Raw genomic sequence first — 2,705 nt, forward strand, 5'->3', positions numbered from 1 at the left:
ACAGAAGAGAGATCTACAATCGCGGATCTATCCAAACACTGTTACACACTGGAGCACCTCAAGACACTTTGATCAAATTCGACAGCCACAACACATTTGATGTCTGAAACCAAGGCAATTCATTCACCCACGGTGAAATAAACAACATACGACACGCCACCTGATAGGGCATAACCCACACTCCATTTACCGATCACAATCCGATTACTCCTTCCCGCTCGGCTTCCACTATGAATCCCCAATAGATCTGCACCACGTGTGCCCATAACCAACAAATCATAACGCCTCACAGCATAGAAAAAGCAACTCATAGATCTCCCCAGATCACTAACAAGTTCAATAACGATCGAATCACCTGCTCTCAACAATACAACTCATGACTAACCAAGCTAACTCAAGCTAAATACGTAGCCACATTGGCCTGCCAGCGAACTCAATACCAAGAAGCCTGAAGCTGCTCCTTCCACTACTATAATCCTGCCAGAGCCGTACGATACGGTGCCCGGCACCAAATAAATACCGAAATCCGCCATCTCACCCGGCGACATGCCCGACCACAAAAAAATGCATCCGAAAAGTCACCAATACCGGAACTGAATCAATGGTAGAAACCTCTGCACTGACATCCATCACGAATGCCCATTAAGAAAAACAATCCTTCTCAGCCGTCCGTTGCATCTTTTGAAATACATACCACTTTGCAAAGAACATAATCCAATGCACCTTGCCGCTCAACCCGTGGCATTTCCGGCCTAGCCCATAGCACAATAGTCTAGAATAACCAACACTGAGACAACCACGCCCACAATCCAATATCATATCCAAAATTTGGCATACCAAGCAAAGAAAGATCCACTCGGACCTCTAATTCCCAAAATAACCGCTAGACGGTGCCGATACACACGATTTATATAAACAACTGCATAGCCTGAACACGAGACTCCTAGTCTCCAACTCATATAGTACACAAATCACTATACCTGATCCCAAATTGCGCCGTACGAATACATATCACACCTCAAGTACCCAATCATCCCACGAAAGGTATTCTAAAGTTTCCCTGTGCCATCAAACAACCTCAGATATCAACAGTCGATCCAAATGCCGCAACACTACCGAAGTATTATCAGTATACATCACATTGCCCTTTTACTGGAACATATACCCGTCGAATCACTATGGTTGGCAATACCATTTTCCTTAATCATTTGGTTATTATGGGCAACTGCTGTAAATAGAGGCTATCGTTTCGAGTGTTTGGATTATGTGGTATATCATATGATTTCACCTGAGGTTGCAAGTATGGGTTATTACAGCTGGTTCGGGTTTATTCTGGGTATAGATGTGAGGTTCTGATATTGTGTATGATTTCGGAAAGTGCAATGCGGTTCTATGGTTTATGGTTTAAATGGACTGTGAGATTTCGGCTATATTGTGTTGTCGGACCTATATGAGATAGGGTGACGTGAGATCACCCCGGGTATATGCTTGGTAAAGTTATTCAGCTATTGGTTAGCTTCTAGGACAACTCTGGGTACGCTCGAGGACGAGCGTTGGTTTAAGTTGGGGAGGATGTGACGACCCAACCCGTCGTCTCATGTATTACAGCCCCGTTTCCCCCATTTACTGCTTCTTCATGTTTCATTATCAGCAACGAGTGAGTTATAGTTGAATTGAATTGGTATGGATAGGAAAATGAGACACTTAGTCTCTTTAAGGAAGGCTTAAGTTGGAAAGGTCAACCGGACGTTGACTTATGAGTTAGAAGGCTCGGATGTAATTTCCGGTGATTCGGTTAGCTTCGGGGGATGATTTGTGACTTGGGAGTGCGATCGGAATTGATTTTGGAGGCCCGGTGTAGAATTAGGCTTGAATTGGCGAGGTTAGTATTTTGGCGAATTCCGGTGGATGGGTGAGAATCTGATCCGGGGGTCGGAATGGAATTTCGAGAGTTGTTGTAGCTTCGTTAAGTGATTTTGGATATGTGTGCAAATTTTCAGGTCATTCGGACATCGTTTGGTCGGGTTTTTGATCGAAAGTGCATTTCGGAAGTTCTTGAAGAACTTAGGCTTGAATCCGATGTGAATTGATGATTTTAGTGCTGTTAGGTGTGTTTTGATAATTGGAGCAAGTTCGTATGATGTATTGGGATATGTTGGTGCCTTTCACTGAGGTCCCGGGGGCCTCGGGGTGAATTCGGATGGTTAAACGGAGAATTCGGAGTTTGTTGCTTGTTTGAAGTTTGCTGGTTCTGTCATTTCCGCATCTGCGGAAAAGGGACCTCATAAGCGGTTCCGCAAATGCGGCGTATTGGTCGCAGAAGCGGTCCTTGAGGGACCAGGGTTTTCCGCAGAAGCGGACGTGGATCCGCAAATGCAGCGACCGCATAAGCGGTCCGGGGGAATTTAAGTGAGATCGCAGAAGCGATCGTTTGGTCGCATACGCGGTGACCGCAGGTGCGGCATATTAACCGCAGAAGCGTAAAAACGGTCTGGGTTTAAGTGAACAGTGGTTCACGAATTGGAAAGAGAAGAAAAATATTTTGGACTTCGGCTTAGGCGGTTTCTTGGGCGATTTTGAAGAGAATTCGAAGGGGCTTCATCAGGTATGAACTATTAGACTCGGATTATGTTTATATAGTGTAAAATCATGGATTGAACACTAAAATTTAAGGGATTAAATTCTAAAAATGGAGGTTAGGGCTT

Source organism: Nicotiana attenuata, unplaced genomic scaffold (genome assembly GCF_001879085.1).
Source record: "Nicotiana attenuata strain UT unplaced genomic scaffold, NIATTr2, whole genome shotgun sequence".
Classification (NCBI taxonomy): Eukaryota; Viridiplantae; Streptophyta; class Magnoliopsida; order Solanales; family Solanaceae; genus Nicotiana; species Nicotiana attenuata.